General features: G+C 36.4%; 1 protein-coding gene across 1 annotated transcript in view; it reads right to left on the bottom strand.

Moving 5' to 3' along the window:
- HERC1 (HECT and RLD domain containing E3 ubiquitin protein ligase family member 1) overlaps positions 1–14,984 on the bottom strand; it is a 227,242-nt gene that overhangs the window by 193,581 nt on the left and 18,677 nt on the right. The window lies entirely within an intron of this gene.

The raw sequence follows: 14,984 nt of genomic DNA, 5'->3' as shown, positions 1-14,984 counted from the left end.
AGAATATACACTAACATTAGAAATACAGTCATTCTTGTTGACAAAGAGTGATAAAAATACATCAATACAATGTTCTAGTACAAAAAAGTTTATGATAACTAGCTATGAGCAAATTTACTACGCTTTTAATCATTGTCTCCAGTGTAATAGGTATAACAATGGCTGCTATCAACCTTGGGGTTTTTAGAACATAAACACACTTTTTAATGAAAGGACCCTTGGGAACAAAAGAGTAAAACAAATTATCAATTTGTCAAGTTCACCAACCTGTTATGCAAATAGATGCAATTATTCCAGAAATGCAAACAGTAATGTCAGCACATGCAGGATACCTTAATTTGTAGCTGACCAGTGGCCGTGAACCAGACAATAGACTTCAACAAAAGTAGATTTTCTAGAGGCATGAAGAGGCCAGTGGCCCTCATCATATATTGTTGGTAGAGAAAATCTCCTCCCCCCCCCTTTTTTTTTTTTAAACTTTGGGTTTATTTATTTATTTATTTATTTATGGCTGTGTTGGGTCTTCGTTTCTGTGCGAGGGCTTTCTCTAGTTGCGGCAAGTGGGGGCCACTCTTCATCGCGGTGCGCAGGCCTCTCATTATCGCGGCCTCTCTTGTTGCGGCGCACAGGCTCCAGATGCGCAGGCTCAGTAATCGTGGCTCACGGGCCTAGCTGCTCCACAGCATGTGGGATCTTCCCAGACCAGGGCTCGAACCCATGTCCCCTGCATTGGCAGGCAGATTCTCAACCACTGCGCCACCAGGGAAGCCCTCCTCCCCCTTCTTTAGAACCACCTATTTACTAGCCTCTAAAGCCTAACTCATGGCAATCATAACATTTTTGGTAAAATTATCCTCACTGAACTCCCAATGATACATTCAATTTACACTTCAAGAACTCATTCTTATGAGGCTCCCTAAAATAAAGAATGGAGAAATAGCAAAAATGTAGGAAGCAGGTACTATGGCTAGCTCCTCACACAATCTCAGAATATCAGTATGTGAATATGATTTTGAGGAGAAAAAAATAAAACTTAAGCAACTATTAGAAAGATCTAATGGTGTCAAACGAAACAGGGGGCAGGCAGGGAGAGACATAACAGTACCAAATACTAACTGGCTTCAAAGTAACCTTTTTATCTTTTCATTAAAAAAACAAAACAAGAGCTCTACCCACCACCAGAGCCTCCCATCAAGCCTCTTAGATAGCCTCAAACACCAGAGGGCAGACAGCAGAAGCAAGAAAAACTACAGTCCTGCAGCCTGTGGAACAAAAACCACATTCACAGAGAGATAGGCAAGATGAAAAGGCAGAGGGCTATATACCAGATGAAGGAACAAGAAAAAACCCCAGAAAAACAACTAAATGAAGTGGAGATAGGCAACCTTCCAGAAAAAGAATTCAGAATAATGATAGTGAAGATGATCCAGGACCTTGGAATAAGAATGGAGGCAAAGATCGAGAAGATGCAAGAAATGATTAACAAAGACCTAGAAGAATTAAAGAACAAACAAACAGAGATGACCAATACAATAACAGAAATGAAAAATACACTAGAAGGAATCAATAGCAGAATAACTGAGGCAGAAGAACGGATAAATGACCTGGAAGACAGAATGGTGGAGTTCACTGCTGCGGAACAGACTAAAGAAAAAAGAATGAAAAGAAATGAAGACAGCCTAAGAGACCTCTGGGACAACATTAAACGCAACAACATTCGCATTATAGGGGTCCCAGAAGAAGAGAGAGAGAAAGGACCAGAGAAAATATTTGAAGAGATTATAGTTGAAAATTTCCCCAACATGGGAAAGGAAATAGCCACCCAAGTCCAGGAAGCACAGAGAGTCCCATACAGGATAAACCCAAGGAGAAGCACGCCGAGACACATAGTAATCAAAGTGGCAAAAATTAAAGACAGAGAAAAATTATTGAAAGCAGCAAGGGAAAAACGACAAATAACATACAAGGGAACTCCCATAAGGTTAACAGCTGATTTCTCAGCAGAAACTCTACAAGCCAGAAGGGACTGGCATGATATACTTAAAGTGATGAAAGCAAAGAAACTACAACCAAGATTACTCTACCCTGCAAGGATCTCATTTAGATTTGATGGAGAAATCAAAAGCTTTACAGACAAGCAAAAGCTAAGAGAATTCAGCACCACCAAACCAGCTCCACAACAAACGTTAAAGGAACTTCTCTAAGTGGGAAACACAAGAGAAGAAAAGGACCTCCAAAAATAAACCCAAAACAATTAAGAAAATGACCATAGGAACATACATATCGATAATTACCTTAAACGTGAATGGATTAAATGCTCCAACCAAAAGACACAGGCTTGCTGAATGGATACAAAAACAAGACCCATATATATGCTGTCTACAAGAGACCCACTTCAGACCTAGGGACACATACAGACTGAAAGTGAGGGGATGGAAAAAGATATTCCATGCAAATGGAAATCAGAAGAAAGCTGGAGTAGCAATACTCATATCAGATACAGTAGACTTTAAAATAAAGAATGTTACAAGAGACAAGGAAGGACACTACATAATGATCAAGGGATCAATCCAAGAAGAAGATATAACAATTAGAAATACATATGCACCCAACATAGGAGGACCTCAATACATAAGGCAACTGCTAACAGCTATAAAAGAGGAAATCGACAGTAACACAATAATAGTGGGGGACTTAACACCTCACTTACACCAATGGACAGATCATCCAAAATGAAAATAAATAAGGAAACAGAAGCTTTAAATGACACAATAGACCAGATAGATTTAATTGATATTTATAGGACATTCCATCCAAAAACAGCAGATTACACTCTCTTCTCAAGTGCGCACGGAACATTCTCCAGGATAGATCACATCTTGGGTCACAAATCAAGCCTCAATAAATTTAAGAAAATTGAAATCATATCAAGCATCTTTTCTGACCACAACGCTATGAGATTAGAAATAAATTACAGGGGAAAAAACGTGAAAAGCACAAACACATGGAGGCTAAACAATACATTACTAAATAACCAAGAGATCACTGAAGAAATCAAAGAGGAAATCAAAAAATACCTAGAGACAAATGACAATGAAAACACAACGATCCAAAACCTACGGGATGCAGCAAAAGCAGTTCTAAGAGGGAAGTTTATAGCTATACAAGCCTACCTAAAGAAACAAGAAAAATCTCAAGTAAACAATCTAACCTTACACCTAAAGGAACTAGGGAAAGAAGAACAAACAAAACCCAAAGTTAGCAGAAGGAAAGAAATCATAAAGATCAGAGCAGAAATAAATGAAATAGAAACAAAGAAAACAATAGCAAAGATCAATAAAACTAAAAGCTGGTTCTTTGAGAAGATAAACAAAATTGATAAGCCATTAGCCAGACTCATCAAGAAAAAGAGGGAGAGGACTCAAATCAATAAAATCAGAAATGCAAAAGGAGAAGTTACAACAGACACTGCAGAAATACAAAGCATCCTAAGAGACTACTACAAGCAACTCTATGCCAATAAAATGGACAACCTGGAAGAAACAGACAAATTCTTAGAAACGTATAACCTTCCAAGACTGAACCAGGAAGAAACAGAAAATACGAACAGACCAATCACAAGTAATGAAATTGAAACTGTGATTAAAAATCTTCCAACAAACAAAAGTCCAGGACCAGATGGCTTCACAGGTGAATTCTATCAAACATTTACAGAAGAGCTAACACCCATCCTTCTCAAACTCTTCCAAAAAATTGCAGAGGAAGGAACACTCCCAAACTCACTCTATGAGGCCACCATCACCCTGATACCAAAACCAGAAAAAGATACTACAAAAAAAGAAAATTACAGACCAATATCACTGATGAATATAGATGCAAAAAACCTCAACAAAATACTAGCAAACAGAATCCAACAACACATTAAAAGGATCACACACCACGATCAAGTGGTATTTACCCCAGGGATGCAAGAATTCTTCAATATATGCAAATAAATCAATGTGATACACCATATTAACAAATTGAAGAATAAAAACCATATGATCATCTCAATAGATGCAGAAAAAGCTTTTGACAAAATTCAACACCCATTTATGATAAAAACTCTCCAGAAAGTGGGCATAGAGGGAACCTACCTCAACATAATAAAGGCCATATACGACAAACCCACAGCAAACATCATTCTCAATGGTGAAAAACTGAAAGCATTTCCTCTAAGATCAGGAACGAGACAAGGAGGTCCACTTTCACCACTATTATTCAACATAGTTCTGGAAGTCCTAGCCACGGCAATCAGAGAAGGAAAAGAAATAAAAGGAATACAAATTGGAAAAGAAGAAGTAAAACTGTCACTGTTTGCAGATGACATGATACTATACATAGAGAATCCTAAAAATGCCACCAGAAAACTACTAGAGCTAATCAATGAATTTGGTAAAGTTGCAGGATACAAAATTAATGCACAGAAATCTCTTGCATTCCTATACACTAATGATGTAAAATCTGAAAGAGAAATTATGGAAACACTCCCATTTACCATTGCAACAAAAAGAATAAAATACCTAGGAATAAACCTACCTAGGGAGACAAAAGACCTGTATGCAGAAAACTATAAGACACTGATGAAAGAAATTAAAGATGATACCAACAGATGGAGAGATGTACCATGTTCTTGGATTGGAAGAATCAATATTGTGAAAATGACTATACTACCCAAAGCAATCTACAAATTCAATGCAATCCCTATCAAATTACCAATGGCATTTTTTATGGAACTAGAACAAATCATCTTAAAATTTGTATGGAGACACAAAAGACCCCGAATAGCCAAAGCAGTCTTGAGGGAAAAAAACGGAGCTGGAGGAATCAGACTCCCTGACTTCAGACTATACTACAAAGCTACAGTAATCAAGACAATATGGTACTGGCACAAAAACAGAAACATAGATCAATGGAACAAGATAGAAAGCCCAGAGATAAACCCACGCACCTATGGTCAACTAATCTATGACAAAGGAGGCAAAGATATACAATGGAGAAAAGACAGTCTCTTCAATAAGTGGTGCTGGGAAAACTGGACAGCTACATGTAAAAGAATGAAATTAGAATACTCCCTAACACCATACACAAAAATAAACTCAAAATGGATTAGAGACCTAAATGTAAGACTGGACACTATAAAACTCTTAGAGGAAAACATAGGAAGAACACTCTTTGACATAAATCACAGCAAGATCTTTTTTGATCCACCTTCTAGAGTAATGGAAATAAAAACAAAAATAAACAAATGGGACCTAATGAAACTTCAAAGCTTTTGCACAGCAAAGGAAACCATAAACAAGGCGAAAAGACAACCCTCAGAATGGGAGAGAATATTTGCAAATGAATCAATGGACAAAGGATTAATCTCCAAAATATATAAACAGCTCATTCAGCTCAATATTAAAGAAACAAACACCCCAATCCAAAAATGGGCAGAAGACCTAAATAGACATTTCTCCAAAGAAGACTTACAGATGGCCAAGAAGCACATGAAAAAGATGCTCAACATCACTAATTATTAGAGAAATGCAAATCAAAACTACAATGAGGTATCACCTCACACCAGTTAGAATGGGCATCATCAGAAAATCTACAAACAACAAATGCTGGAGAGGGTGTGGAGAAAAGGGAACCCTCTTGCACTGTTGGTGGGAATGTAAATTGATACAGCCACTATGGAGAACAATACGGAGGTTCCTTAAAAAACTAAAAATAGAATTACCATATGATCCAGCAATCCCACTACTGGGCATATACCCAGAGAAAACCGTAATTCAAAAAGACACATGCACCCGAATGTTCATTGCAGCACTATTTACAATAGCCAGGTCATGGAAGCAACCTAAATGCCCATCAACAGACGAATGGATAAAGAAGTTGTGGTACATATATACAATGGAATATTACTCAGCCATAAAAAAGGAACGAAATTGAGTCTTTTGTTGAGACGTGGATGGATCTAGAGACTGTCATACAGAGTGAAGTAAGTCAGAAAGAGAAAAACAAATATCGTATATTAACGCATGTATGTGGTACCTAGAAAAATGGTACAGATGAACTGGTTTGCAGGGCAGAAGTTGAGACACAGATGTAGAGAACAAACGTATGGACACCAAGGGGGGAAAACCGCGGTGGGGTGGGGATGGTGGTGTGCTGAATTGGGCGATTGGGATTGACATGTATACACTGATGTGTATAAAATTGATGACTGATTAAAAAAAACAAAACAAAACAAAAACCCCAAAACACAACCAAAACCAAAAAACAAAGGGCTGTACCCCTAGCACATTCACTAATGAACTAAGGTCATTCTTATTTGCACATTTAAAAAAATTTTTCTTCTGTAACTATATGTTAATTTTAACAAAGGTATTCTAATTTATTACTACTAGAAACTTGACAAGAATGTGCAAAATGTATCCATAGTAGGAAAGTCTATCACACACAAAGCACAGTGTGCCTAAAGGACTCAGAACCCAGATGAGGAGAAGGATGTGTAAGCAATTGCAGTACAGTATGATAACACTGCATAACAAAGTTACCCAGCAGGAGCTATGGATAATACTAAGGGAATGAAGAGAAGAACAGAATGCCCAGGACACAAGAAATACCCCAAAAGTTAAGATATGAGGACCTAAAATAAAAGCTATAATGTACTGGGTTTGTGAGGAGATGAATTTTAAGGATATTCAGAAGGTATGCTCAGTGAGACTAGGCTCAATCAACATTTTCACATTGCAATTTTAATCAAGAATAAGGTACTGCTTAAACTAAGAAATATCTTATTCATCACAGCCTTTTTTAGAATAGCAAAAAGAAAAAACAAAAAGGGGAAACAATCTGAAATTCACCAATAAGAAACTGGTTAAATAAATAATACACATACACTGAGATTCAAGGCAATCATTAAAATGAACAAGGAAGATCTATAACTATCTGGAATGTGTTGAACTGAAATGATAACCATGATTTATTAAGTTAATAATACATTAAGATATAGACCAAGCAATTCTACTCCTGGTTATATATCCAAAGGAATTGAAAGCAGGAACTCGAACAGATACTTGTACATCGATGTTCATAGCATCATTATTCACAATAGCCCAAAGGCAGAAACAACTCATGTCTATCAAGAGATGAATAGGTAAACAAAATGTGGTACATACATACAATCGAATATTACTCAGTCATAAAAAGGAATGAAATTTTGATATATGTTCCAACTTGGATGGACCTTGAAAGTATTAAATTTAGCTAAATAAGCGAGACAAGGAAGGACAAATATTGTACGATACCCCTTATATGAGGAACCAAAAATAGGCAAATTCATAGAGAAAGTAGACTAGAGATTACCAGGAACTGGGGGAAGAGGGGAAGAGGGAATTATTGTTTAATGGGTACAGAGTTTTTGTTGGAGATGACGGAAAAGCTTTGGATATCGACAGTAATGATGGTTATACAACATTGTGAATGCATTCAATGTCACTGAATTGTACACTTTACAAATGATTTAAATGTTAAATATGCTATCTATATTTTACCACAATAAAAAAAATAAGATGCAGAAAAGTCTGCAGTATGCTAACATTTGCATAAAAAGGAAAAAGAGAGAGAATATATATGAATGCATGATTAGAGAGGTTTAGAATCTTGGAAAGGATACACAAGAAACTGTTAACTCTGGGAAAAACTAGGAAAGTGGAGAGAACAGAATGAAAGGGAGATATACATTTTGCTGTAACCCCCTTTTATACCATGTGGGTTTCTATCCATGTGCATATATTGCTTAAGAATATTTTTTTATTAAAGAAAGGAAAAGAATTATCCCGGCAAGGATAACCTTCCCATGGATGCTAAAACCATTGCGAAAAGGTTGTGGGAGAGAGGATTTTCACACAATCTCAAAATATCACACTCCCTAGATTAATTATTAGTTACAAAGGGGGAAAAATGTGCATTTATAAAGTGATCTGGTAACAGCCACCACTTTAAATCAGTGATCAAACTTAGCATTACCTATAATGGAAAAAAATGGCATTAGGTGCCTCATGAGGTGATGCAAAAAGCACACACCACCTAAACAGTGTTCATCCAATTCATGTTTAACTTGAATATATAATCTTAAAGAAACAATCAGCAAATTCAGATTGTAGTACATTATGTAAGACAAACAGCCTAGATTCTTCAATAAAATTAGTATCATTGAAAAAGAGGGGAGGTAGGCAGGGGATTGTTCTAGATTAAAAGAGACTAAAGTGACTTAAAAGCCAAAAGCAATATGTGAATATGACTGGATTGTGGATCAGAAAAAAACAAAAAAGTTATAAAAGATATGTGGGAGACAAACAGAACAATTTAAATACAGATACCACATACTAGATAATGAATTCAAGTTATCTTCCTTAGCTCTGATATAGGTATTGTGGTTACATTGGAGAATGTCATTTATAGGAGATGCACACTTGAAATTTTTTTTTTTGAGGGGGTGAGGGACTACCTTGGTGACTACACCTCCCCTCACTTAAAACAAAACGTGTATGCATGTGTGTTTAGAGAAAAGAAAAAAGAGCAACTGCAGTAAAATGTTACAATCTGTGAAACTAAGTGCAAAGTACATGGGTGCTTATTGTACTGTTCTTCAACTTTCCTACAGATTTGAGAAATTTTCAAAATAAAAGTGTGGAGAAGTGTGCAGAAACAGCTGAATCAGGCATAGCTGAGCTCCAGTGGTAAAAATGAGGAAAGAAAAAAAGATTATCTTTTACAATAAAAATATACAGAGGTGTTAAACGATGAGTATGGTTTTTCTATTATTAACCATGTCCTTCCTGATGGAGCATACATAATAGGTTCATTTATTCCTAGGAGTATCTGTGTTAATCAAATATCACTTTTGATTTCCTTGTAACATAATTATTTTAAGTAATTATAGTGATATCATCTCTATAAACTCAGAGTTAGAATTATGAATCTTACTCAAAAAGGACCAGGGCAGGGGATGGATTATTGCTCCCGTAAACAAAAACCCTAAGCTGCCTACCCTTCTTAGAAGGAAGATAAAACCCAGACAGCAAGATGACAAGTTTACTTAAGCTTGTGCTCTGTACAAACTACACAGAAGGAAGCTAATGGGCAGGGAATAGCTGAGTTCAACAAAAATGAGAAGGCAGACCTCTTCATCTCTTAAATCTTCAACCCACATTCTTCATTGTTTCAAAATAGTTATGAATTTCTATATCAGAAAATGTAAGAAAATATCTAAGCTAATCTCTATTGTAACATGACTGGAGGTAAATTATAGCAGAAAAAACCTAAATGGCAAAACTGATTTGGAAATGAGCTTAACTATCTTTGACTATGTTCTTTGAGAATTCACCTTTAAACAAAATAGTGAAGTCACACTACGAAGACCTGACAAAGGAGGAAATGGAAAGCTTTTCTTATTCCCTCATCTTGAATCCTACGTCCCTCTGAATATCTCTTAACAGAAAACAGCAGAATTTGAAAATAATTTCATCTCTGTGAAACTAATCAAGCTATACATTTACTATATGTACACTTCTATGAAGATATATGATACTTTGATTAAAAGGTTTTTAAACATTTTTTTAAATAAAATACATAGATGCAAGACTAACAAAACATGTACAGGATCTATATGCTAAAAATTGCAAATCACATATGAAAGAAATCAAAGGAGCTCTAAATAAGAGATATGCCATGTTCCTAGACTGGAGGACTAAATATAAAATTGTCATTTCTCCCCCAAAATGATCTACAGGTTTAATACAATAACTATCAAAATCACAGCAAGATTTTTTGCAGCTACAGATGAACTTACTTTAAAATTTATATGGAAAAGCAAACAAACTAGCATAGCTAAAATCATAAGCCTTACCATCAATTTAAAACCAACAAGGAAATATTGAGAGACGTAAATAAAATATAATCCAATCCTCAAAGAGAAAAACATTTTGAAAATAAGATCATGCCAAAAATCTGCTTGGGCAAAGAGAATGATTAACAAAGCAAATTACTAGATGTAGTCAAGAAAAGAGAAAGCAAGATTAGCTGAAGAACCAACTTCAAGTACAAAAAGCCCTTCCACAACCCAACACAACAGGCTCCTTTCCCCTCCCACCACTGCAACAGTATTGATAATCAGAGATGGTTACATACAGACGCACGCATGCACGCACACAAACTCACTAAAAAAGCCCATATACAGACTGTTCAAAAGAACCATACTTTATTCTTTTTTTTTTTTAATTTATTTTATTTATTTATTTATTTTTGGCTGTGTGGCTGCACGCAGGCTTCTCTAGTTGCAGCGAGCGGAGGCTACTCTTCCTTGCGGTGTGCGGGCTTCTCATCGCAGTGGCTTCTCTTGTTGTGGAGCACGGGCTGTAGGCGCATGGGCTTCAGTGGTTGTGGCACACGGGCTCAGCAGTTGTGGCTCGCGGGTTCTAGAGCGCAGGCTCAGTAGTTGTGGCGCGTGGGCTTAGTTGCTCCGTGGCATATGGGATCCTCCCAGACCAGGGCTTGAACCCGTGTCCCCTGCACTGGCAGGTGGATTCTTAACCACTGTGCCACCAGGGAAGTCCCATACTTTATTCTTTTTAATGTTTACTTAAAGAGATCTGAGTTACTTGTCTTTTAATCCAGTATAGTGTGAAAAGAGTTTTTTCCCCTATCAAACTACAAAACAATCAACAATCCCAAATTCTACAGAAAAAAAACAATAAAATAAAGCTTTACACTAGAGTAGTCCCCCCTTATCCACAGGGAATATGTTCCAAGACCCCCAGTGGATACCTGAAACTGAGGATAGTACCAAATACAAATATATTATGTTTTTCCTATACATACATACCTATTATAAAGTTTAATGTATAAATTAGGCATAGTAAAAGATTAACAATAATAATAAAATAGAACAATGTAACAATACACTGTAATAAAACAGTATACATAACAATACACTGTAATAAAAGTTATGTGAATATGGTCCTTCTCTCTCTCAAAATATCTTACAGTACAAGTTTAATGCCTTTCCCATCTTAACTAAACACTTCTGCACTATGGCCATAACTTTTGCAGTCTGAAGTGCATCAGCAAAACTAGTACAAACTCCTATTTCCTTCTTCACAATTTCACAGATAGAAGATTCATTCTTATCATAGAGTTTAGGAACCTCAGCATAGATTTTTGTCTTTCCTTATAAAGTTGAGAACATTAACTTTTTCACTTAAAGGAAGCACTTAACTGCTTCTTTGGCATATCCAAATTGCCAGCATCACTACTCTTGCACTTTGGGGCCATTACTGAGTAAAACCAGGGTTACTTGAACACAAGCACTGTACAAAGGGATGATTCACATCCCAGACGGGATGGAGCAGGACCACAGGAAATTTAATCAGGTTATTCAGAATGGTGAGCAATTTAAAAATTATGAATTGTTTATTGCTGGAATTTTCCATTTAATATTTTCAGACCATGGTTGACAGTGGGTAGATTTGGATGGACCTAGAGACTGTCATACAGAGTGAAGCAAGTCAGAAAGAGAAAAATAAATATCGTATTTTAATGCATATATGTGGAATCTAGAAAAAATGGTACAGATGAACCTGTTTGAAAGGCAGAAATAGAGACACAGATGTAGAGAACAAACATATGGACACCAACGGGGAAAGGGGAGTGGGATGAATTGGGAGATTGGGATTGACATACATACACTAATATGTATAAAATAGATAACTAATGAGAACCTGCTGTATAGCACAGGAAACTCTACTTAGTGCTCTGTGGTGACCTAAATGGGAAGGAAATCCAAAAAAGAGGGGATATAGGTATACATATGGCTGATTCACTTCGCTGTATGGTAGAAACTAGCACAACATTGTAAAACAACTATACCCCATTTAAAAAAAAAGAGCGAAACCATGGATAAGAGGTGACTACTGTACTCACTGCCTCCTTAAATTAACCTAACCCCAAACAGGTTTTTTTTATCTATTCACCCTAACTCTTACTAACAGGTCAGCTATTAAAGTGTGTGTACTGGGGAGGGGACTATACATCTCAGTTGGCCCAGGATGTTACCATTTTATGCCTGTTGTCCCCACATGTACCTTTTTACTATGGTAGAGGCAAAAGACCAAATGTCTATGAGCATTCTAAGAATACAGTATTTTAGGTTATAAAACAATACATATATAATTTTGAAACAATTCTCTGAATATATAAAAGATCTAGAAAAAATGTGGAGAACTACACATGAGAATTAACGGCAGTTACTCTGTGTGGTGAGATAGTTTTCACTTTTTTCTTTATATTTCCCTATACCATCTAAAAATTACTTTTTACAACAGCATATATTACTTTTTACACTTAGGAGGGAGTCATTTCCATTTGTTAAAATGCAGCTTTTCTTTCTGACCCAAGTCCTCATCTCATTTCAAAAGCATGCACTAGTCTTCTTTAATATATGTTATTCATTAAGAACTGAGGCAATGTGAAATAGTATAGGAAATTTTAGCCTTTAGGATGCAGAATATCTAAATTCAAGAACCAGCTTTGTTGTGGAAAATACAGAACCTACCTACCTTCCAGGATTGTTTAGAGGATCAAACAAGAATCTACATGAAAGTGCTTTAATGAAATATACTCATGTGAGCTATGATTACTACTACAAGCACATGAACAAACTATGTAACCTCAGATCTCATATATAAAATGAGGGGGTCTTATAAAGTAAGCTCCAATTCCCTTCTACATCTGAAATTCTGGTATTAACAGTGTCCTCTTAACTCAGCCTTCTACTCACATCTAAGTTATGTCTTCGAGAGGTATACCTTTTTTACTGATAACACTTCCCAGGTCTCCATGTTTTCTATCTTCACTGGGATACAGTCAGCTCTCCACATTCTTCTCGTAGGCCCTGACTGCCTGAAAGTTAAAGAAAATATGTATGGTCCTTCCAAACAGACTTTATATCCCCTCTTAATCTAATTTATATTTCATGATCTCCATCTGCCACATCTTGCAGTGTAGAGTAGTAGCTATGTACAGGACTCTGGAGCCAGGTGCCTAGGTCCAGATTCTGGCTCTGCTGTATCACCAACACTGCAGTGTAACCTTGAACTATTTACTTAATCTCTCTGTGCCTCAATTTCCTTATCTGCAAAATTGGGATAACAACAGTGCACCTACTGGATAAGTTTGTTGTAAAGATTAAACAAATTACAAATTATATATAAAGGACTGAAAACAGTGCCTGGCATATAGTTAATGTTATATGTGACTGAAGTCTTTTTCTAACATTGCTTATCTAAAAGTATAATGCTTACAGGCTAAGATAAAACAAACAACCAACATTTGCCTCTTACTTTTTTTCTCAGTGAAAAAAATGTCTTCTTATTATTTGCTTATCAAAAATTTCTCCACATCATTGTAGTGAAGTCATACACACTCATCATCATTGGACATTTTTCTTTATTCTCTGTTCAAACCCTCTTATCCAACATTTCCCAAACTGTTTCCCTAGAAAATTTGTTCCACTAGTTCTTCAAGATGTTATGGGGGGGCTTCCCTGGTGGCGCAGTGGTTGAGAGTCTGCCTGCCAGTGCAGGGGACACGGGTTCGAGCCCTGGCCTGGGAAGATCCCACATGCCGCGGAGCAACTAGGCCCGTGAGCCACAATTACTGAGCCTGCGCGTCTGGAGCCTGTGCTCCACAACAAGAGAGGCCACGATAGTGAGAGGCCCGCGCACCGCGATGAAGAGCGGCCCCCGCTTGCTGCAACTGGAGAAAGCCCTTGCACAGGAACTAAGACCCAACACAGCCATAAATAATAAATAAATAAATAAATAAATAAATAATTTAAAAAAAAAAAGATGTTATGGGGGAAGAGGACGAAGGTTCAGTGATCAAATAAATTTGGAAAATGCTGAGTTAATGTTAAACAGGTTTTTACTGTAGGTCTTTTACATGCTAATATGTACTATATTACGTTCCAAGAGAGAAAAAAGTGCATTGTTTACCAAGTTTATTTGACCCTAAAACGCTTTTGTCAAGGCGCTACATTGGGAAATGCTGCTGCTCTAGTTCTTTGACAACTTTTAATACAAAATATGCTATGTTACATAAATTAATATTTCTTAAATCTGATTCACACACAAAGCCTGTTCTCAAATTCACGCTGAGAAATCCGACTCAAAAAACTAATAACTGCTGCCTTGCACAAATTACTTTTTGAAATTTCTTAATATGAACACTGACCGTAAAAGAACAAACACCAATGACCAGCTACACATGCTAGGTGACAAGCTGTTATCTCATGATGAGAGGTTCAGCTATTTATTGGCCAAATGTCCTTTAAACAAACTCTAGTTATTCAATATTCCAAAGTTTTTTCTGAATTTTCAATAATAAAAACTTGTGCTCTTCCCTTTTTAAAGGAATTCACTACAGAATATTGTCAAATCATCCCAGAACCAGTTCTGATATAAATACAAGGCCCTAAATATACAATTTACACTGTTGAAGAACTATCCTAAAAAACACCATCTAATACATGAACAATAGGATTTCACTATTTTGCAATCCCTGATGAATCAGTAAATCAAAGCAATGATCATCAATAGCTGCAAACATCACAAAGAGAGATGACAAGACCTTACATACCTCCCTATGGAAACACAAATTCCTCCTATGAAGTACTCTTACCAAAAGAAAAAAAAAAATCTGACGAATCTATCAATTTACTACAGGAAATTCAGGAGACAGAACATGTTAAATGACATTACAGTACAGAGATGCAATCAGCAAAATGAGACTATGGGAAACTTCCCAAAAACCTGGTTCCTTTCAGCAAAAAATTTTAAGAAAGAAAAAAAAGAAAGATGGAAGGAGAGTCTAAAGATTAAAAATGATTTAATATA

This window comes from Eubalaena glacialis, chromosome 2, assembly GCF_028564815.1.
Source record: "Eubalaena glacialis isolate mEubGla1 chromosome 2, mEubGla1.1.hap2.+ XY, whole genome shotgun sequence".
Classification (NCBI taxonomy): Eukaryota; Metazoa; Chordata; class Mammalia; order Artiodactyla; family Balaenidae; genus Eubalaena; species Eubalaena glacialis.
Note: the sequence above shows the minus strand (reverse complement) of the source record. Positions and strands in the feature narration are given on the sequence as shown.